This window comes from Delphinus delphis, chromosome 5 (genome assembly GCF_949987515.2).
Source record: "Delphinus delphis chromosome 5, mDelDel1.2, whole genome shotgun sequence".
Lineage (NCBI taxonomy): Eukaryota > Metazoa > Chordata > Mammalia > Artiodactyla > Delphinidae > Delphinus > Delphinus delphis.
In genome coordinates, this window is record NC_082687.1 from 89,690,070 (window position 1) to 89,714,253 (window position 24,184).

Here is a 24,184-nt window from a genome sequence, read left to right on the forward strand (position 1 = left end):
GCCTCTGAAGCTTGGTACATAATTAATGAGGTAGTGGAAGTTCTCAAGAATTAGTTTTCATCTAAATAAAGGTGCCCGATGTTTATCTGTACCCTTTGTACTCATTGTTGCCTTGAATATACCGAGCTTCCTGTTGGTGGTACAGGGAACTATAGATTTGCTGACTAATCTTTTTATCTGATCATTATAGATTGTAACTCTCAGTCTATAACCTTTACACACACTGCTATTGTGGTTAAATAAAACACAATACAAAATAATTAACATGTTCCTATATCGGTATTTCTCTTCCAGGCAAGAGCAAAGAGAAGTGAGACTTTGACTTGACAACTGGACATTCGTATTTTTAGAGAAAAATATAAATAAAAGTTGAATATACAATCTTTACTTCTTTAATATAAATTACTCAGGAAGAAATAGTATGGAGCCTTGGGGAAATCAACAGCTTCTTCAATTGGATTGCTTCTGTCACTGTATGGACACAATCTTGTTTGATGTCCTCCCACCATTTGTCTTGTATGGAGTCTTTTATCTAAATCCAAAGTAATGCAGTCATAAGGGCTGCAATTCAATAATGGCTCCACAGGAGCTGTCATCCACAGTTTGCTATTCATCTTGTAAAAGGCTTTGAGTTTTCAAAGTACCAACTAAGGTTGGCATTTCAATGCCGCTGGATAGATCGCTTAAAGTTCTTTTGTGTTCACAAGAAAGGGAGTGAAATGGAGAATGGGGTGAGATTAAATGGCCAACCTGCTACTCTACCTGACTACCTAGGGGTAACCCTGAGCTACCCAAGGGAGCGAAGACATTAGGTGATCTGACCCTCGCAGTAATGGGACATTATGATGAATGGGGGACTCATTGTGTGGTGTTTCCTTCACACTGAGCTCCACTGCTATAATTAAGAGGCAACAAATTTATGGAAATTGACACAGAAAAGGCAAAGTTAAAAAAAAAATAAGGCAATGATGAGGAAGAGAATTTCTTGAAACATTTTCAGAATCAAAGCATCTTAGAATTAAGAACATCCTTAATGGATTTAAAGATGGATAAACTAAAGCTGAAGATGTGAATTAATAGGTCCAAGTTCTCATGTATGGCTGTTGCTCTTTGTATGTGAACAGCCTGGACTGGGATTACCATCACTGGACCTGACCGTTTAGCTCTTTGGCTGGAAGTATGGATATTTCCCTGTTCTATTCAGACTCAGTTTCCTAGTTCTTCCATGACCATGATATATGTACATTAGGAATGACTAGACTAATAAAGCATAGGGTAAGAGTTCCTGGAACCATGAAGTCAGTAAGCCAAAAACCACTCTCCCAGACCACCAACATTCAAATATTTGCTTGATAGTCCCTGAGTATAAAGGAGTGTGGAGACACTGAAGCCACCCAACTCCTGCACTAATTCCCTGCAATTCTGGCTCAGAGCTTGCACTTTTGGAATGAGGATATTAGATGAGAGGAGCTATAACATAATAAAAAGAGTTCAGAGCAGTAGTGAAAACCTACATTCTAAGTCCAGTTCTGTCATTGTGATTAACTGTACAATCTTGAGCAAGTCATTTGGTTTCTAGGCTTCAATTTCCCTAACTAATGAGAGTTTTAAAATAAAAGTTTTCAAAAGTACTTTTTTTCCCAAACACACTATGATTCTGTGAATGTAATAGGTGATGACTATAGTTTTTGCACATGTCATAGGTTCATCCACTCACTCACTCATGAAACATCATAATAACAATACTAATAACTATGTATTGAGTTTCTTCAGTTTGTCAAAGTGCTGTGATAGTGGCTAAGGATGGAATGGGTTTAAAAAGCATATTTTGTTCCTGTCCTCATAGAACTTGCACTCTAGTGAAGAAAACAGACATTTTATCTATCACAGCCACAGGTGTACATTTACAATTGTGATAAGTGCTAAAACTGCAGGGTGCTGTGAAACTCACCTAGTTGAAGAGATCAGGGAAAGCCTCCCTGAGGATGTAATAAATAAGCTGAAATCTAAAAGCTAGTGAGGTGATCTCTTTTGCCATGATCAGTCGAACCTTCTTCCTGAAAAGAATCAAGAATCACTGGAAGATTTTAAACAAGATATAGCATAATCAGATCTGTATTTGCCTCAGATTTCAGAAAGACCATTCTGCTGAAAGTATAGAGAAAGAGTTGAAGGAGAGCAAAGCTGAAAGCAACATTAATGTTCCTTGTAAGACAAAACAAGTGGAACTAATTTTCAGCAGGAATATTAGGAGATACAATAGTGCTTAAACTTTGCATTGCCAAGAATTGAGGCAAGACACAGGTAGAGAGCTGTGTGTGATTGTCCCTTCAAATCTAGCTCTGAGAGTTGGACCCTAAATTTAAAAGTATTGCTTTCTTCCAATTTGTGACAATGTTATAGGGTTTTCTGTCAAATCAAAAATGTTGGTTTAAAGAGATATAGGTTGACTTTAAAGAAAACAAGATTTCTTCATCCCCATGTGACATTTAATGATGAATTGCCATGAGAGCAGCTGTTAATATCTGTGGCAATTATAAATAATTCTGGTGAATTCCAAAGCTGAATCGTGACTTTATAATGGTTGGACTAAAATGATCATCCCACAAAATTTTGCTAGTTCTGCAGTATGGTCCATAATCTTTTAAATGTTATTTTGTGAACATGCTTCTCTGAAAGGTCACAGGTAAATGGGAAATCTTGATTGAGTATTTTAAAGGCTGTTCATGGTGACTGACATATTACTAAAAAGGAGGAATTTCCAAGCAGATCCAAAATATTTCTTCAGAGTAACTTCTAAATGTTCTGTCACATCCATAGTTAAATTGGGGAAGATAACTTATTTCTGCTTGAAACACCCTTTCCAATTTTCTTATTACTCACAATTCTTTTCACTAATATATTCATCTTTCCAAATTGACATTCTCAGTGTTCCAAATTGACATTCTCAGTGTTCCAAAATAAGCTTCATGTGATTTCATCTTCACTCTTTATATCAACTCATGCCTACATGCTTCATCTACCTCACAGTCTCCTAATCCAACTCCTATCATTCCTTCAAGGCCAAGTTCAAATTTTTCCTCCTGAAGGAAGATGTTCCATTGTCTCTCAATTTTCTACAGGTTTTATTAGCTATAGTATCCTTGATCTTTATACCATTATACTAGATTATTGTATAATGTTTTTTTATATTTATTATATTTATTATATATTATTTTATATTATATTATATTTATTTGATATATATCTTTTAATGTATACTTAATACATATTTAATATCACCTGAAAGAATAGATAAGAGATATTTGTTGATTGGATAAAATAATACCAAATGAAGAATGCTTCAGATCCTTCAAAAAGATTATATAGAAGAGTTTCAATATAAAAAATAAAGTTATAGTCATGATATTACCAAGGAAATTGATTGACTTGGATTAATTTTTCTAAACTGGATGTACCAGCCAAATGTACGGGATGCTTTCTAGTAGAAGCATTATTAAAATCAAGAGTTAATATGGTGATCAGGGAAATAAAAATAGATTAAGAATTATAAAACCTGGTCCCAAATCTCTGCTGCAACTTGGGGCATTCATGTAGTGAATACAGCCTTTGCTAAAATTAATGTTTTGGACCATTATTAGAGGACTTTATGGTATTAACTAGATATTAATAAAACTTAAGAGGCAGACACTCTCAGCCTTTCCATAACCCATCAAATTATAGCTCCCATGACTTTCCTTGAAAACTCTAAAATAAAAAAGAATATGGAACCTCCAATTTATTGAGGGTCTGGAAAATTATTGTAGCACTTACAGAAAGCATGAAGAATACATCAGCAGAACTGTGTGGTCTTACCTTGGCTTATAAGACCCTGCATGATCTGGTCCCTGCCTCCATTTCCAATCTCATCTTGCACAAGTCAGCTTGGGCTCTAGCCTCAGTGGATTTCAAAGACCAGAGTCTGAACATGCAGAACCCATGCGTATTCTGGCTATTCACTCCGCTTGGAATGTTCTTTGCATTGATCATTTCATGGCTCACTCCTTCTTGTTATTCATAGTTTAACTGAAATGTTACCTGTTCATATTGGTCTTCTGCCCAGCTGTTTTGGAGTAAGTCTCCATCAGTCAAACTCAATCTCTATCATCAAGATTTGTTTTCTTCATAATACAGCATACCATAGTATAATAGATGATATATATGACATACACATGTTCATGTCTGGGCCAGTAGAATCACTCACACATACTTCCCCCAAGGTGTGAAGGTTCTTCTTCATCTTGAACATCTCTGCTTTGGTCCATCCAGCAGGATAGCAGTGGTTAATCAATCTCAGGTCTTCCAGATTTCTATTACGAAAGTCGGATACCATTAATTACATCCTCTTCAAAATGCAGGAGTTTCCCATCAGGCTCTTAGTCGTCCATTTAAGTACTGGAGGTGAAGGATGAAGGAACCCCATCTCTCACCCTGGGGGGTTGGATGGGCTTAATACCTCGGTGTTCCCCAAAGACATCTTGCCTCCCATCTCCATTATTCCTGTGATGTCTTCGTACACCTCAAGTGAAGCGTGGGAGAGTTTGCTAGTTAGTACCCAGACACTACTATATAAGTTCTATTTGATGCTCAGTTTCACATCTCATGATATTACCTGATAGGTGCGAGTTTCCATCTTAACCCAAATCTCTGTTTTAATAATTCAGCACCTTTAAATTTTTTTTATAACTATTATATTTTCTTCCTCAGAAAAAGAACTTCTTCGTCAGATCCCACTTTTGTTTTGTATTTTGAAACACCAGGCAAAGGAGAAAAGCTAGAGAAAAACAACAAAGTCTAGAAGATACATGGAGTGGGAAAGAAAGAAAAACAAGCAAACAACTACAACAAAAACAAGCCCTGAGTTTACCAGCTCCAAAGAAAATATATGATCACTGTTAATTTAAGGGGAAAAGATATGTCAACTCAATGAATTAGGTTCATCAGTTCTCAAACATTTTGATCAAATTTTAAACTCTTAAAAATTAATGAGAATCCCCAAAAGTTTTTGTTTATGTGGATTATATCTATCAATATTTACTGTATTAGTAATTAAAAGAGACATTTTAAAATACTAGAATATATGTGTGTATGCCTTTCACCATCAAAGCAATATCATCACATTTCATGCAGCTTCTGGAAAACTCCACAATTCATTCATGAGAAAATAAGAGTGAAAAAGGTAAATAATATCTTAGTACTATTATGAAAATAGCTTTGACCTCTTGGTGCTCTGAAAAGTGTCAAGGATCCACAGGTATCGCAAGACTCTATTTTTGAGAACTGCTTAACTAGGTTGTCAGTAACTAATATGACTTTAGTTTATGAGGGGCTTTCAAAAATACAAATGTGAATTATAACTACTCACAGGCAAACTTTCATCTCAGGCCACTGCCTGAGTATAAACATTTCCAGAACTCTCAGCTCAGATAAAGACTCAAACTGATGGAAAAAAAAAATTAGCTTGTCTGGCTTTAAATAAGTTCATTTAAGATACACCTAAATCAATTAATATTTCTTATTGTACTTTATTTATTAACTATATTCACCAGAAGAGAAATAAACATAACAATTTTGTCTATTTACATTGGTGTATAATCTGTACTTACCGATGGATCTCAAAAATACAACTTTTCTTTTTCTCTTTTTGAATAAGGTCTGAAAATTATTCATACCTGCAACATAAAATAAACTTTAAATTAAACTATTTCCAACAGCACTGGGGAATGTCACCTCAAAGATAATAACATAATAGTAGTTACTCAGAGCACCAAACTTGCATGAGTTCCCTTCACAAAGGATAGCCTGGCCTACTTTATGAAACACCCCAGAGGATATTCCAAGTATCAATATCACTGACTCAGACAATTTATTAAGATATTCTTCAAAAAGTATTCTCTAAGAATTATTCTTTCCTATTTTGTAGTTAAATGATCACCTCCATACTTTTTTATTAAGAATACTTGCCCTGAGGGAGGTATTTAACAAAAGTTCCTGCATGTCCAGAGTGGCAGAGATGGTGGTTAAAACTGAGATTCAGTGGATGCCCCATGGGCTTGCTGTGATCAGTTTTGGGATGAACAACTCATGCCTGGTGCGAGATGAAATTTACAGAGATTTGCATCTCAGAGAGCCAGTGTCAGCCGGAGCAGGAGCCCAGCCAGCAGGGGAAGAAAGTGATCTCCTCACCCAGCTTTGCTGATTCAAAGAATACAAATTTCACCCAGAGGCAACCAAAATGAACACAACCCTCCATTTTTGCCAGGATAATAGGTACACCCTGCTACAGAGTTTAGGGAAAGAAAAGAAAGACAGGAGAATCCTGAAAGAGAGATTTCATTTAAAGTGGAAGTTCCCAAACTGACCGTGAATTGACAAAATTCGGTTTTAAGTCAGTGGGAGAAATAGAGCCTTGAGAACTAAGTTTATTTCAGACGTAGAGAAATAATGAAAAGTAAGTCTTTGAACTTTGCATTCACAGAGTGTTGTGATGGTGAATTTTATACTTAGTGCATGAGAATATAAAATACTTGTTCAGGACCATCCCACTGATGACAAAATACTACTTAACGTGGGAGAACTTGAATGCGAGGCAATATGCAAGGCAACCTTACAATTTTTAAATACACTATATTTATATATTTTTAACTGTCACTTCTTCCTATACTCCCATCCCAAGGGAAAATCAGGGAGTTTCACCTGCTTTGTTTATTACTATATTCCAGTGCCTGGTACATATTAAATGCTTAATAAATATTTGTTGAATGAATGACTGATTTGACAAATGAATGCATTAGTCAGAATCTCCTGGAAAGTTCTTTAAAGTGTAATACCCAGCCGCAGAGTATCTCTTGAGTGGGCCCTGAGTCTGGATTATTAACAAACTCCCCAGATGATTCTGATGTACTTTGAAGTTCAAGAATTATCCTGTGACTGGACTGGTGGATAGGGGAAGCATAGAAAACCAGATAAAGGGAAAGGAGACTCAACGTGTACTTGGCATTAAATCTCTCCATAAAATGACTCCTCAGCCTACCTTTGTTTTAATTTCTACCTTAATAAAATTGTGATATTTGCATTCATGTAGATCAGAGAAAATGGTGCATTAGGCTACCATAAACTTTAAAGTTGATTTCCTACATCTCGACAGTGTTTTTTTGTTTTTTGTTTTTTGTTTTTTTTTTTTTTTGCAGTACGCGGGCCTCTCACTATTGTGGCCTCTCCCGTTGCGGAGCACAGGCTCCAGACATGTGGGCTCAGCGTCCATGGCTCACGGGCCCAGCCACTCGGCGGCATGTGGGATCTTCCAGAACCGGGGCACGAACCCGTGTCCCCTGTATCAGCAGGCGGACTCTCAACGACTGTGCCACCAGGGAAGCCCTCTATAGCCCCAATCCTAAATCCAGTCTTTATTGACCCTAATTTGCTGCCTATTGACTGGTTTAACAAAAAAATTTCAACAAGCATGGCTTTTTTTTTCCCTTTTGTACCATATTAGAGGCAGAAAAGTAGGAGAGCAGGACACTGCATGAGACAGGTGCAAAAAGAGAAAGCTGATGCCTTATAGCAAGACAGAAGAAATAAAAGGAAAACAAAACAGGGTAGAGGATATCCTGTCTCTTAGAAGGTCCTTTTCTCTTAGAAATGGTGGCCCAAAATCATGGAGAAAGATTTAAATTACATATAAATACAACTCTTTTTAGGAAGACAAGTAGGTGAATAATTCATTTTTATAATGATTTATATTAAAAATAGTTTACACAATCTGTCACTTGCAAACCTCAACTACTTAGAAAATTGACATTTGACTTTAAAAATGATAAGCCAGTGAGGGCATTATTGCTACCTCTTCTCTTGTTCAAGAGTCTTCAAAGTGACATATCTGACAATCTGCAAATGGACATGGTCATCTTCCCTAACTTTTATGCTTTCAAATGCTCTTTATCAATCACTAAGTCCAGTGTCTATATTGTTTCCTATTTCAAGCCATCATCAAAACCAGTGCATTAATTATCACTGTCTTCCCACTTTCCCTGTCACAGTCTCGGCATAGTCTAGGTCCTCATCACGGTATACCTGTATTACTAAAGTTGGCCACTTCGGGCTACTTAGCATCCATTCCCCTGTTCTTGGTACAGTACCCTACTTTTGGCTCAGATATTAATTCTTGCACCTCACAGCCCACATGCCTCAGAGAAGCTGACTTCTATCCTGTCATAGAGGTGGGCCTTGTAAAATCTTAGCCATTTGGCCACAGCAAAATTATTTTGGGATGAGTACATGACCTAAGAGCCAATCAAAATGAAGTCCAAGACTTTTTGGACTTTTTGGTTCCATGGTTGAGAGAAGAGGTACACTTTGCTTTTCTGCATATATACAAAGGGTGTAGTAGCCCTTGGAGGTGCAGGCAGACATCTTGGGACCGTAAAGAAATATCATTGCTGAACTTGGATTTAAGACTGAATAAATAGAGAAAAGAAATGGAAAGAGAGAAACCAGGGAATATTTTGTGTTTGACTTCTCATATACCATTAGGCTCCTTAGTAATGAAGGAATATATGAAAAAGTGAATAACATTTGTCTTTAATACAGTATTAAGAATTTTTGAAGTGCATCTATGTACATCATTTAATTTGAACAGCATTTTTCAATTACAAAAAGTAATTACATATTTTAATTTACTCTATACACATATATGTTATAATGAAAAGAGCAAAGATTTTTGTGTCAAAATTAACTGAGATTTTCATCAGACTTTGTTGTGTGTTCATTGTACGATCTTTGGTAAGTCACACACTCGCACAAATCGTAACTTTCCATATTTTAGAAATGGAACTGCCACATAGCATGATCAAACAGGAAGATATTTTCACTTTATATTTTATAATATTTATGTTTTCTAATGCATAAATATCAATGTAACTTTCAAAGTTTTAAAATAAAGCCAACTTTTAGACCATATTTTAAAAGATTTTTGCACACTTCTAATGTTTGAATCAAGAATATATTTTCTTATTTCTTCATATATATATATTTACTTTGCAAAGTAATACATATACGTCATAGAAATACATATACATTGTAGTGTTACATACATTATATATGTACAAATACATAAACATTGTCAAAAATTTAGAAAATACAGAGGAACTAGAAGAAAATTAATCCTATCATTGAAGTAATAAACATTGACAATATTTTGGCATATATCCTCCAATTTTTTTCTCTTTCTTTCTTTTTTTTGTTGTTGTTGTAAGAACACTTAACATGAGATCATCCCTCAACAAAATTTAAGAGTACAATTAACTGCAGGTGTTAACTGCAGGTGCAATTTTGTACAGCAGATCTCTAGAACCCTACTACTTGCTTAACTGAGACTTTATACTTGTTGATCAGTAACTCCACAAGGAATGTATTTTTAAATTGACATTTTATATACTAATTCTAAAAATGTGGTTTCACAAAGTATTTTTAGTAGTTTGTAGCCATATTACTTATTCCCATCATATAAAATCCTAAGACTGCCTTCTCTCTGTTGGTAGGAAAATCACATTATCTTTAAAGAATTTTCTTCTCATGATTCTTTTAAAAAGCATTCAATATCTGATTTTTTTCCTTGCTCAAATCCAAGCCAGACTTCATTATTTCCTAACTATCACCATAATTTGTTTTGGTAGACATTACTAGTGTTCACCAATATCTGGTTCATTCTAATTTTCAGTCATCATGCAATTGGAGGAATTCATGAGACTAGATCTGGCCACTGGCTGTGGTCAGGTAAAACATGTGAATTTCTGGGCAGAAGTAGAAAAGAGCTGGTCAATACCTTTCCAACTGTCTCTTCTTCCTCTACCACATTGACTGAGTAGATCATGTGTCTACACAGGCATAGGATGATGGGATCTCCCTCAGCCTAGATGGCTGCCTTAGTAAGTGGAGGACAGTTGCCCTACAGTTGAGGCCTCAAGAGACAGTTAAGCCCTAATTTGTGAGGGCAAATTGACTTCTCTCTTACGCATCTAGAATGATGATCATATGTATCATCCTACAGAGAATTGAAAAAACAGCTCTGTTGTGAAAAGCTGCCCTTAAAAAGGTGCTAGACTTGCAGTGGACTTTGCCTGAATGAAAAATAAACTTTGTTGAGCTTAGCCACTGAGACTTTGAATTTTTTTTTTTTTTTGGCGGTACGCGGGCCTCTCACTGTTGTGGCCTCTCCCTTTGCAGAGCACAGGCTCCGGACACACAGGCTCAGTGGCCATGGCTCACAGGCCCAGCCGCTCTGCGGCACGTGGGATCCTCCCGGACCAGGGCACGAACCCATGTCCCCTGCATCTGCAGGCGGACTCTCAACAACTGCGCCACCAGAGAAGCCCCCCCGCCCGTTTTTTTTTTTTTGGTTACTACAAAATAATGATGTCTATCCTAATACTGTTGTTTTAGGAAAATCCTACCTTGAATAACCATTTCAAATTGTCTCAGTGTGAGAAATCCCAAACCACGTTTTTTTATATGCATGTAATTTAATTCTTCATTGAAATGGCCAAAATGCATCAGTTTTCTCTGTTCTCAGGGACCCACAATTACATCTCCATCTCTCTATACTCTTACAGCACTTATTTGTATTACTCTATTTATTTATATTACAATTTTCCTCTTGACGTGTACTTGAGTAATATTTAGATAACTCTTATTATTCCAGCCTGAAAGAGAACATCCGTGATAGTCATAAATATGGTCTGTGGCTCTGAGTTTCCATTCAACGTAATTTCTAATATATAAGCATTCTAACTCCCTCTGTCTTCAGGCAGAGTCCCAAGTACCTCATGTGATTTCGTTGGCAGCCATTCAAATTCTGATAAAGCTACTAGTGCCGACCTCATCCCTACCAACTACCCTGAATCTGCTGCTTTTCTGCCTTGTGACTTGACCTTGACATTTCTGCTAGAATGTGACATTACTATCACCTCCCACATTGTTGTCACTTCCCTTTGTCAGTACCAATGGTCCTTTTTGAAATAAAGGGGTACCTCTGTCTGCATCCCCACCCAGTATTACCAATGAATACTAAGAGAAAACTTAACTCAGTGTTTTGGGCTAACTCACAGTGTAGGGGTGTCTTTAATGCTCTTTCATTAGCAATGAGTTATTGATCCTAAGATTAGGAAATATGGCTTAATTATGATTTTCATTGGATGGTGGCACTTAGATTGCTGGAAATACATAGTGCTCAGTCTAGATAACCTCAAAGAATGTGGCAGACCTGAGCTTGCTCTCATGGACCTAACTGAGAAAGAGATGTGAGAGTCAGGCAAAAACCAGATCCGGGAGAATCAAAGTGGGAAAAGAGGAAGACAAGGCATACTATTTTAAATATAATGAGTTTGAGGTAACTGTGATGAAATTGGGAACACTAGTCAGTGGTTTAGAAAAATAGAAAAACACATAGCTTTAGCAGTCAGCAATATAAATGAAACTGTGGAAGTATATATATGAGGATTTTCTATCTATCTGATTAGTTACAAGGAACTGCCACACCTGAAAACGTGGCTAACTAGATACCCAAAAAGTTTTCTGCTATGAAACACCTAGGAGTATTGAATTGTAATATAATAATCATCTTTAAAAATACATAGCTGAGCTTGCAAGTAAAAAGAGGTTTCTTTAGGGGGACAAGATCATAAAAGAAGCTGAAAATAAGAAAATAAGTGGGGTGATGAAGCTATACCTACCCTGACTGCATGTATAAATCTTCTGTCACCCAGAGACTTGTGTTTCAGTGATGCTGGGCTCACTCAAGCTAAGGATTTAGAATTAGAAGCCAGAGTCCTTACGGGGCCGTGTGAAAGTATGGACCAGAAGAAAAAATATCTGCCTGAAAGGAAAGGGAGAAACAAAGGAAACATATATTTTAGCTCAGACTTAGATGAACACAAAAGTTTCTCTTGAGAATTTATTAAAATCAAGCCATCCCTTAAGTGGAGTTGGAATTATTTGTACTATTTATATGATCTGACAAACTATATGCTAAAAAATAATGAATTCAAAATGATTTCAGGTTAGTAGAACCCTAGTGTGTCAAGCAGAAGCAAACATAGATATTCTCTGGAAAAATGTGCTCTAATAAAACGCCTGCAGAATTTCTCCAGATAAAGCCCAACCATTTGGACAAGAATTTGTAATTCAAAATTAATAACACAAAGGGAAACAGGCCACCAGAATAAAAGTCAGAAGAATCAACCAATAATAGAAGTAGACTTCCCAGGAACTTCTGATACTGAAATTCCCAGCCACAAAATTTAAATAAGCATTTTAAAAAAATAAATAAAAAGTAGAATTGAAACATAACAAGAAGTTAGACTGTCAAAAGCAGAGTTGAAAAAATAGAAATTCTCAAAATAAAAAAGTATAATCATTAAGATTAAAAACCTCAGTAAAAGTGTGAAATGTAAGATTAATCACAGCTGAAGAGAGAATTAGTAACCTGGGAGAAACCTGAAAAAAAAATACCTAAGATCCAGCACAAAGGAGCAGAGGTGTCAAATATGAAAGATTGTTTTAAAATATGGAAGGTAATGAGGTCATATGCTTCTAAATGGAGTTTCAGAGGGAGAGAATACAAAGAATGAGCTAGAGACAATATTTGAAGGGTTAATAGCTGTGAAATGCTCAAAGATTCTAATTCTCAGTGTGGGAGACTGCTCTTGGCACAGTAAACTAGTTTTTCAAGCCCCCCTGCATTTAGGAGAGCCATTCAACTAGTTCTCAGAAAAAGAATGTAAGCAGAAAAAAAAAAATGAAATGGGCACTTACTGACTTATATAGTTACAAGTAGGTGCACATTTCCCATTCCCCATTTCTCTCTCTCTCCACTAAACGTGATGAAATCATGTCAAACTTGAAGAAACCTGGATTTCAGAGTTCTTCCTTAGAGGATAACAGCCCAGGAAAGCCACTCCCCAGGAACATCTGCATTGAAATTTGCATGAGCAAGAAATAATACTTGTAGTATGTTAAATCAATGACTCTGGGGGTTATTTGTTACAGCAGCTAATACACTGAGACACAGGAAAACCAGTGAATCTTAAGCATGGTAAATAAGAAACACTTATGGGGATTTCCCGGGTGGCACAGTGGTTAAGAATCCACCTGCCAATGAAGGAGACACGGATTTGAGCCCTGGTCCAGGAAGATCCTACAAGCCATGGAGCAACTAAGCCCATGCGCCACAAGTACTGAGTCTGTGCTCTAGAGCCCATGAGCCACAACTACTGAAGCCCATGCACCTAGAGCCCGTTCTCTGCAATGAGAAGCCACGACAATAAGAAGCCCGCACACTGCAATGAAGAGTAGCCCCTGCTCAGCAAAACTAGAGAAAGACCGCATGCAGCAACGAAGACCCAATGCAGCCATAAATCAAAATAAATAAATAAATAGAAATATGATGTATATCAGACTAAAACAATAAGAGAACAACAAAAGTAAAGAATAATCTTAATCAGAAACCAAGTTCTATATATTCTTCCTTTGATATATCTCTCAAAGTTGACTACTTTTTCCTGTTTCCATCACAATTCCCTAAATCAAAGCATCTGTCATCCTTCCCATAAAACACTGAAAGAGCTTCCTAACTGATCTTCTATCCTCCACTCCTGTCCCTCTTCCAATTCTTTCCTCATCTATAAGAAAGTAAGATCTTTAAGAAGTGGAAATCCACTATTACAATACTTCTGCTGTAAAATTTAAATGGACTTCCATTTCTCCTGGGTATGGTTCAGACTTTATAATTTTCAAGGCTTTCATCAATGTGACTAAGCCTACCTCACCGATTTCATCTCTTGCTATTCTTCTCATTGTCTCTGACCATACCAGACTTACTTTATTTCATTTAATGAGTCATTCTCTCATTTAATGAGTCATTCTCATTTCCAGCTGTTCTAGCATTCTGTTTATTTACTTGAAATACTTTCCTTTTCACCTAAATATCTTTTATGAATTCTTCAGGTCTCCATTCAAATGTCCTTTCACCTGAGAAGTTTCCTCAGATAACCAAGATTAGTTTCAATCTTTGAGTTTCACTTTGGAAGCACTGAGAATCCTCCCACAGTAGATATGATTTACTGCTACTTTTGAAGCATTTACCATTATAATAATTATTGGTTTATTCTGATTCTGGGATTGAACCTTAGTTTGTGTCTTAGGGGTTGGGTTTTTTAACTTCTTGATGGCAGTATACTGAATATAGTTGCCAGTGCATAGTAATGCTCAGTAAATATTTCTAGAATGAGGTTGAATAAATGGATGAATGAACCAAAAGAACAGAATAAGATCATGTTTCAGGAATTTTTCTGCTTGTTTGAAAGACTGGTATTTGATTTTGGTCTCTGTCAGTAAAATAATCAAATCTTGGCAATTAAAGTAAAAAAATGTCATCTCTCGGGCTTCCCTGGTGGTGCAGTGATTGAGAGTCCGCCTGCCGATGCGGGGGACGCAGGTTCGTGCCCCAGTCCAGGAGGATCCCACGTGCCGCAGAGCGGCTGGGCCCGTGGGCCGTGGCAAAAAAAAAAAGTCATCTCTCATAATTTGCTCTAAGTATTAATGGACTTCAGATGCACAAAATGGTGTTAACCACAAACCTTGGTACATTTGGATTGTGAATAGTAGTATATTCACTCACTTATTTGCTTGTTTGCTTATTTGTTTGCTGGTTTATTCATCTACTCATGCATGAATTCATGCATCCAATTGTAGTGGTATTATAATGAAAATTTGTGAACGCAGTATCCAACCTAAGACTTGAAACACTCTCCTTGTCCTCTGACTTGCCCACTCTCTGATGTAAGAACTATCCTGGGTCTTGTGTTTATCATTTTTTTTGTTTCTTAGAATTATATTATTATGTACACAGATATACCTCAAGTATATGTGTTTACTTTAGGTCCTAATTTTAACTACAGTAAAGGGTATTTTTCAGCATGTCATCTGGGACATTTTTGCTCAGTATCCTATTATTGAAATTCATTCATGTTTTTGTATGTAGCTGAGTTTATTTATTTTGCTGCTGTTTAATATTTCATTATATATATATATTTATTATAATTTATTTATTTATTGTTTGTCCTACTAGTGGGCATTTAGTTGTTTCCAGTCTTTTGCTTTTATACTTCTTATGGACATTCTCATACATGCCTTTTATGGTAAATGTGGAAGTATTTCTCTTGGGTCTATATGTAAGAGTGGAACTACTGGGCCATGAGAGATAATGCCAACTTGTCTTCCAATATGTCTATACAAGCAATGTGTTTGAGATCATGTTGATTTATAATCTATCAGACACTTGGTATTAACAGACTTAATTTTTGCCAATTAAATTGTTATAAAATTTATTTCCTGGTGGTCTTGTTTTATATTTTCCTTTGCTTTCTATTATTATAAAATATTCAAAATCAAAATGACCTACTTGCAAGTTAGTGACCTCCTTGCTTTCGAAATGGCCAAAGATTAATTAGATACTCAATTGATAGGGTTTCTTCTTTGGGCCAGGCTTAGACCATTCATCATTCATTCAACAAACATAATTTAGCATCATGTTGGATTCTAAGGATATATCAGGGAACAAGATAAGCCTGGTTGCTGCTGTCATGGAGAAAGACTTCTAAGAGTCAATTATTAATGTGATGAGTACTATGAAGAAGTGTAGCGAGCTACAGAGTGAATGACATAAATATCTGTTCTGATCAGAAGTTGGGAAGGATGTAGGGAAATCTTTCCCATAGTAAGTGACCCCAAAAGCTTAAACCTGAATTATGCATAATTTTACCTAGGAGATCAGGGATTTTGTGGAAGGGCTCTCCTCAATAGAGGAAGTAGCACGTGAAAACACTGTCTTAGATTTCTGTCTGCATTTCCTCTCTCCTAAGGCTTAAACAGAATTCTAGGGTCCAAGGCAGAAATTAGTGCCTCAGCAGCCATGTTTATGTTCTCCCAAACTTTATTTCTCCCAGACAGGGCTTCCTCTGCCAAAGGAACCAAAATGTAGCCTCCGGCTGGGGCCTCGTACTACAATTAAAACATAATGATTATTGAGCATCTCTGAGAAAGAAATGCAACTTCAGAAAACAGGTTGGGGAGTAGACCTCACATAAGATTGGCTCTTAACATGAGAGCAATCTTAACACCTCTAATACATTTTTAATAATATGTATTAACATATATATAACATATATAATATATTAAATATACAATTAATATATAATATAGATAATTTCATGTACATACCTTCTCTTATTCTGGGGACTAATTCTGTGTTTTTCATTTTTGAGTTGTTTTCAACTCAAGATGCTAAGAAATTAAAAGGTTGTGAACCTACTATAGAAAGTTTTTTTTTTTGGGGGGGAGCTCCTAACAGCAGAAAAAACTCAATAAATAATCAACAGTATTTTGGGGAACCTACTAGATATTTATTGCTATTCTCTGATCTGAAAGAAGCCAGACAAACATAAGATGCCATATTTGAATCTCGTCTTGTTGGGTGTATTTATTTACATATCTGTGTATTCTTTTATTTAAAAACTTTATACCCTATATAAATGTACACATAATTAATTATAATTTAATATATGTACTCTAAAAATGTATATTATTTATATATTAAGCTTTCTCTTCTGAGGCCTTAATTTGGAAAATTGAACTTGTTCTGTCCTATTATAAAGCTTATGCATGGCCTTCTAATATTCTTTGTGAAATCTATTTGACAATAACAAACTTGTTCTCCTTTAATCCTTGGGACAAACAGTCATTTCTATTTATTTAAGTCTTAGTTTTCTGACTATTAATGTGCAAGGGGTTATACTGTGAAATAAAAGCTTAACAAATGTCCTCTTTGGAATATCAGTGAGTTACCTTTAATCATTACAAGGAAAACGCAAAGATTCTTTGAAAAAGTAAATACTAAACCGTCACAAAACTCATTTTGGAAAAAACGAAATGAAAACATATTCATTTGACACTGCCTGGCTTACAGCTTGTTTTCAGGCATGGCATGGCAGCTATAAATCTGGAAGTCACCTTACAGCTCCTAAAATAATAAAGTCCCTTCACCACCACTCCATTCCACAGATAAGGAGACTGAGGCCAGGAAAATCAGTATGAATCCAAAGTCACACAGCAACTTGATGCAAAGTCAAGCTTAGAATCCATGGCTTTTGACACCTGATTGACTGCTCTTTTCACTGTACTATGGTTTACCCCTGATAAGCAATTTCATCCCAGAAAAGTGTTTATGTCCATGGTGAAGCATTAAAAGATTAAAAAAAAAAATTGGATTGGTGGAGTGGGCATCTTTTTCTTGAAAATTTTCTTGAACTGGCATATCTGCCTGCCTACTATAACACCCCCCACACACTTACCCACTCATATATACAAATACAAACACACATAAATGATTGTGAGATACTGAAGAATGAGGCTGTCTCTTAATCCTTGTGATCCCACAGGAAAGAACCTAGTTCCTTGCACATAATAAGCTGAACTGAAATTTTCTAAGCACATTTTAGCATCCCTAAAGCACCCAAGTGTACCTGTTTTATATAGTAAGCTTCTTTTTACACTCTTCATTTTCATCCTCTCTCCTATTTTGTGTTGGGACGGGTGGCTGTCTGGTGTGAACAAAGGAGTTCAGAATTTGAAGTCAGACAAAACTGGACTGCAATATTTACTTAAGTTTTACCATATGTGCTACATTGGAGAAGTTAATATTTTAACATTAAGCATTCAGTTATCTGGCCCTAGTTCTCAAGTAGGTTATTATACAAGTAGTTGCGTGGGCTGTCAGTTTCTGTCCATATTCTCTCAGGCCTTATATTTCTGTGCACACCAGCCTAACTTCTAACTCATAGTATCTTCATCTTTTTGCTAAGGGCTTATGTACACAGCAGGCTGATGGTGCCCTGGAATTATCTCCTGTCCACCAACACTCTCGTACCATTAGCAATAGCCCCTCAAAACAGTGATGAGTGGATATTGGTGTATAAATAATCAGCTCCCTCACCCTCCATTTGAAACAACTGAGACATATGTTTGACATTGATTTCCAGAGTTCCTCAGCTGATTTATGTTCTGGTTGCCAAAATGGTAACTTGTATGATGATTTTATTGGCTTTCCTCCTTCCCCTGACTCATTTCTCCACTCCCCTACCAGAGTTGCCTGGACTCAGCTTCCTAATAAACTATTTGTACTCAAATTCTTGTGTCAGCATCTGCTTCTGAGTGAACTCAAAGACTGAGACAGACAAGTGAAGAGACCATTACAAAACAATGTGTGAAGTTCTATGAGAAAGTTAACTCAACATTGTAAATCAACTATACTTCAATAAAATAAATAAATAAATAAATTATATATATAAGAGTTAGGAGTGGGATTTTGCAGAAATATTGATATTTAATACACGTTGTAAGGGGCTTTGTTCAAAGAACATTTCCTGGAGTAGGTATTTAAGATGCTTTTTTTTTTTTTTTAGCCACACCGCATAGCTTGCAGGATCTTAGTTCTCTGAACAGGGATTGAACCTGGGCCCCCTGCAGTAGAAGCACAGAGTCCTAACCACTGGACCACCAGGGAATTCCCCTTGAGGTGCGTTTTTTTTGTTTGTTTGTTTGTTTTGTTTTTTTGCGGTACGCGGGCCTCTCACTGTTGTGGCCTCTCCCGTTGCGGAGCACAGGCTCCGGATGCGCAGGCTCAGCCGCCATGGCTCATGGGCCCAGCCGCTCCGCGGCATGTGGGATCTTCCCGGACCGGGGTACGAACCCGTGTTCCCTGCATCGGTAGGCGGACTCTCAACCACTGCGCCACCAGGGAAGCCCGAGGTGCATTCTTGAAAGTATGAAGAGGTTAGCTAGACAACCAAAAGATGGAGGGTTCCAGTAAGGAGGAATTACAAGTACAAAGTCTTGAAGGCAAGAGACAGTATGTTATCAATGTTTAAGGAGCTGAAAGTGGTCAGATGTGCCTAAAAAAAAAAAAAAAAGAGTGAGCATTAGGGGTAAATGATGAGAAGAAAGCCTGTAGAGGTAGGCAAGGGACAGACCAGAAAGACTTTTATGAGCTAACCAAGGAGATGCTCCTTTAGGCAAGAGTCATAAAGAGGCATTGTGGCAAGTTAAGCAAAGCAGTGATATCAGATTTCTGTTTCAGAAAGATTCACATTTGATAGCACTGGGGAGAATAGATTGCAGGGATCAAGATAAAAAGCTGGAAGACCCATTAGAAGCCTGTGGCAATAAGCCAGGTAAGAAATGATATGAATCTGAACAAAGTTACTGGTAGAGAAAAAGAAGAGAAAGGACAGATCTCAGAGATATTGTCTGCATCACATCAACAGGACTTTTGACTGATTGACTATGCAGGGTAATGGGAAAGCTAGAATTTGAGAATGACTCCGAAGTGTCTGGCATTGGTGATTGAGTCAATTGATGCAACTGAAGTGGTAGTCACAAAGGGAAAGGTATGGCATGACACGGGGTGATGCCAACATTTAAGGGGCAGGCGGAGAGAGAAGAATTCCATTAGGAGACTGAAACATTGGCAAGAATTGAGACGCCAGCTGCGTGGCATAAGGACCACCAAAACCTATTCATGTGCCCACAGCACACGTAGTAATTCATCACAGATCTCTTTCACTTCATCCTCTGATTTAGCCTAGAATCTTCCTCAACTCGGCACACTTGGAGTAGCAAGGGTCATAACTACTACAAAAAGCTGTTGTGTGGATTAAATAAGATAAATATGTAAAGCACTTAGCATACCACTCCACAAATTGGCCAGAACCTAATAAAAGATATATAACAAATGATAGGGTTGAGTGCATATAATTTGGTCATAAGAGACGGGGCAGGGGAAGCTGAGCGAATTCTCTTCTGAAAGTCTTTATTTTCTCTGAAGTAGGCATCCAGGCTATCTATAAAGAGGAACAGAGGAAGTGGTAGGGGAGAAGCATGAGGAAATTGGAGATGGTTCCAGATAGCTATTGTAGGAAATGGGTACAGGAGCTGACAAAAGACCCACACAGGAATTTTAGGGAATTGCTGCAGACCTGGATGAGGCTGGACACAATAAATGACTTACCCTAAATAAAAAGTTTTGAATCATGGTCTCATTTTCCTTCAAATGTGAGACAATGAAACAACAAACAAACACTACACTAGCAAAAAGGAAAAAAGGGAAACAATGCTCATAGGTAAAATAATCCCTATGCTACGTGTTACATAAATTACATAAAGTTCACAGAAACTACCTGAGTAGGATATTATTATTTCCATTTTTTATATGAAGAAACTGAGGCTAAAGATTTTATATCAATCACCCAAGATCACATTTGTAGTAACTGGCAGCGCTGGGATGGAATTCAGGTCAGCCTAGAACCAAGTCTCTGCTATTGGCAGACATATCCTTAATGTGGAATCCACATCTCCATTTTTTATAATTGCTGATGTATTTAATCTTCTTTCTGCTCTGTTCTGATATTTCACTACTCATATCTAAGGGAATTCCTTCATAGTCAGCTATGAAGTAGACACTGAATTGCTGTTAATGATTTCAAACCAGTCTTTGTTGTCATGCTGTTTTTTTCTTCTCTTATGGTTGTGGAGTATTTGATCTACTTCAATTGAATTTGATTTAATGCAAAAAATTAAAATAAATGCCTTTGTCAGCAGAGATGAATATTCCAAAACAAAAGACATTTTAATACTATTTTAATACTCACATTTTTTATCCTTTTCTCTGTTCTCTGCTCTCCCTCTCCCTTCCCTCCTTCCTCTCTCTCTCTTTCTCTCTCTCTCCCTCTCCCTCTCTCCCTCTCTCTCTCTCTCTGCAGGTGGTTCTCATTATACACAGTCACTATGTTTATAAAATCTCCACAAAAACTGAATCAATCAATTACAAACCACTGCTCCTAGGAGAAACACAGAGTTAGGTTCCTGTGAGACTCTGGTTACAATATTTTTGTCAACCCATAAATACATTAGCCTGTTTTATCTGTATTTCTGTTTAAAAACACCTTATTCAATAATATTGTTGATTCATTAACACTGAACTCACAGCCAGCTGCACTGTAACTTCTGCCTGAACGAAGCTTACCTGACACATGTATTTTCTCCCTATGGCACATCACAGCCTTCGTGCACTCACGCACACTAGACAGTGCTGTGCTTGGGGACGATTTTAAATGGTAGAATCACCAAAAAAAAAAAAGCACACAAAAATTTGAAAAACGTGGCCCTAAATAGACCACGAAAGGACGCTTATTTATAGCATGAGAGTTGAAACAAGGAAACAAAGCACCACCGTGTTAGACTTAGCTCAGAACATCAGCAACTCACATTTTCTCCACTCTGTGCAGGTCTGCGAATGACCAAAGTATACCATGAGTATTGATTGTGAGGTTTCAAATACATTTTAACAAGTTGACAGGTTCAAGAATACAAAATCTGAGAATAATGAGGACTGGCTCTGTGTGTGTATGTGTTTGTCACAAATTTAAAAGCTATCCCAGCTTCCAGCTAATATTTCTTTAGGTATCAGAAACTGTCCCATGCCACAAACAGAAAGGACTGTGTATTGATGGAAAGTTCCATGTGAAGTTTCCTTGGGAAAAGATCCTTGGAAAACCTTGTGAAGTTTGGAAACTACTAGAGAATAAACTCCTAACATTTGACCTGCTTTTTTTTTCTTTTAATAATATGTCTCTTTTGAACTGCCTTCTTTCCATGAATTTTTATATCTTTGCATCTCTTTCAGCAGCAGCATGTCAAAAGAATGACTATATTCTGTGCACATAAAGCCAAAGTACAACACTGGACTGGAAAGACCTTGAAATTTGTTTAAAGCATTTCTGCTTTTGCCAGAACATTAGAAACTAGTTTTTGGCTTTTACTTTTTAAACAGCGGTTGTCAGGATATACTAATATACATTTTTAACCAATCCTTTAGATTACGGCACTTCTATCCTTCAACATTTTGCCTGCTGGAGTCAGAGGCTCATCGCCTCTGGTGAGCACAGTAGCAAAGAGGATATAAACTCTGCAGTAATGCACCCCCTTCACCTTCAAAAACAAAGTAGAGTATCTTGGACTCTATTCCTGGACCTATTGCTGTCCTAATGAATCATGTTTTGTGTAAAAATTGTAATGACTTTTTTGCTGCAAAACAATTGTAGAAGCTGTAAATGCTTTGGGGTCCTCAGTGAGCTTCCCCTCAGATATTCAGAAGTCCCCATCTTCATGCCATCACGCAGCCAAATTATCTTCTTTTGCTACATCTTGGGTAGAATGGTCAAATTCTTTCCATCCATTGCCTAAATAATTTCAAATCAAAATAGATTGTATGTCCATTAGGGCTTGATATTTAAAATCTCTTTTCAAGAACTCTCTATCCTCTAGTTAGCTTCACTGAGTAGGAATGTTATGGTAAAAGCCACTCCAAGTGTATCTTCAGAGCCCACAATATTATCGTACAATAAGTTATCAGCCCTAGGCTGTACCCTCCCCCAAACACTGAGGCCTTATTCATTAGGAACAATTCACCCCTCTAGTGGAAGAATGTGGGTATTGCAGATTGAGTTCTGACAAATAGCTAACTTGAGCTTAAGGCTGGAAAAACCCCTACAGCGCTTTTTTTATTGTAAGATTCCCCCTTTTCTGCTGATTTTATTAAATATAAGCCAAAAGAGAAATCTCTTTAAAATGTTCACTTGATTTCTTATGTTTATACACCGGAAAATGCTTAGAGCTATAAACAGGCAATACTAGCATTTGACTAATAGATTTCTGTTTATATTCATCTCCATTTTTCCCTTGTTCAGAGTCAAATAGAGATTGATTGAAAAAATGGTGTGTTGTATACTTTACAAAGTTAAACAGTAACAGAAGATAGCTTTTCTCATATGCTTCCTATAAACAGTTAGGTTATGTTAAAATCCACAATTTGGCAGCAAAGGGGAAAACTGTTCAGCTGAACTGGATCATAATGGGAAAACAACGATATCACTACGGGTAAATACCAGTAGCCATAGTGGGAATGATGTGAAAATTCTGATTTCAGCTCTGTTATTGTGATGTCCTTGTCAGTAAAAATGTTGGAGTTGAAAAATGCTTCCAAAGATTTACTAGTCCAAAAGTCTGAAGGGGTGAAAGAATTTGTCCTAAGTCGCACAGTTAGTGGCCAAGCATGAGTCCATTTCAGAAATTGACAACTCTTCCTAACACACTCCTGGTCATCACGGCATGACTCTGAAGTCTGGCTGAATGAGTTTGAATCCCACCTTTACTGTGGACTGTCTGGACGATCATAGACACGATCCTTAACCACTCTGCACTTTTCTATTCTTATCTGTACAGTAGGGGTAATGGGGATGCCCATCTCAGAGATGCTTTTGCAAGGATTAAAAGGAGATGCTGCAGGAAAATTACTTATCATAGGACATAATGCATAATATGTATTCAGTGTGGGTTGACAATAACTCCTATTAGGATTATTACTACTATGGGCTTTTCTCTCTGCTGTTTTGGAACATTCTAAAAACAGAACTGCTTTTCACTCCCAGGAGTAAATGAGTATGTAAATTAGGGAAATTTAAGTCTTTGTATTTTATTCCATTACTCATAAGTATTTCAGTACTATGAGAGCATTACTAATCTTCCCCTTCATTTATGCAGTGATATAAGGGTGATAACAGCTGTTTTAAGAGAGAATTTTGATTTTTTTCAGAGTATCATATGCACTGCCTCTATTAAGCCAGATTTGTAAAATAATTCTAGTATAATTTAGATACTGTGGTATATTAGAAACCAAAGATTATAAAGTGTAAATGAGATTTTTTTTCTTCTGCTGACATCATAACAGTTTTTACAGGGCCATTATCATCTCAATGGATACGGATGTCATGCAGTCATCCTCAGATCATAACGAGGTGGACCATTAGTGCTTCCTTCAGAGACCTTATGGTCTGAGATGTTAATGAGCCTTTGGGGAACCCTAAATCCTGGGATGGTTGGGAGGGTACTCCAGACCATAACAGCACCTTCTTTGCAATGACAGTGGATCCTGTCAATTTCTATTAAGGAGCTTCTTAATTCCCCAATCATTAAGATA

The 24,184-nt window shown here is 36.9% G+C and overlaps 1 long non-coding RNA gene and 1 other non-coding gene across 2 annotated transcripts in view; both read right to left on the reverse strand.

Moving 5' to 3' along the window:
* Positions 1–5,642: 5,642 nt before the first annotated feature.
* Positions 5,643–24,184, reverse strand: part of LOC132426049 (uncharacterized) — a 69,565-nt gene continuing 51,023 nt past the window's right edge. The window contains exons 3-4 of the long non-coding RNA XR_009519579.1: positions 11,769–11,911; positions 5,643–5,711 (exon numbers count right to left, since the gene is read on the reverse strand). This is a non-coding gene — a long non-coding RNA (uncharacterized lncRNA). The remainder of the gene's footprint in view (positions 5,712–11,768; positions 11,912–24,184) is intronic.
* Positions 18,583–18,655, reverse strand: TRNAR-UCU (transfer RNA arginine (anticodon UCU)). Its single transcript has one exon. It is a non-coding gene; the product is annotated as a tRNA-Arg (tRNA).